Below are 397 nucleotides of genomic sequence, written 5' to 3'. Positions count from 1 at the left end.
AAGCCAATCCATTGGAACCATTTAATATCCTCATTTGAAGCATTAACAAACCCGCCCTGATTTAATGCAACCACGGACACCAAAGGTCATCGTACGTATTTCGCTTTACATTTACCTATGTATACTGATAATCAGTTAATAATTTGATTTATTCATCACCATGTGATGAATAAATAAAGTTTTCGTTTATAACCCCAAGAGAGTAAAATGAGGCAAAACACTTATTTCATTTTTCTCATAATAAGATTTAAAAAATATAAATACATTAAAAAACGAACGCATGGTCATCGAAAAACACGTTTCAAATAACAGGATCCATTATTTCACAGTCTTACGTAAATTGTAAAAGATCGTCATATAGCAACCCCATCCAGGGGAGGACGCCTCCCAACACACA

The sequence above is a fragment of the Penaeus monodon genome, chromosome 15 (assembly GCF_015228065.2).
Source record: "Penaeus monodon isolate SGIC_2016 chromosome 15, NSTDA_Pmon_1, whole genome shotgun sequence".
NCBI classification, from domain to species: Eukaryota; Metazoa; Arthropoda; class Malacostraca; order Decapoda; family Penaeidae; genus Penaeus; species Penaeus monodon.
This window is presented reverse-complemented; position numbering follows the sequence as displayed.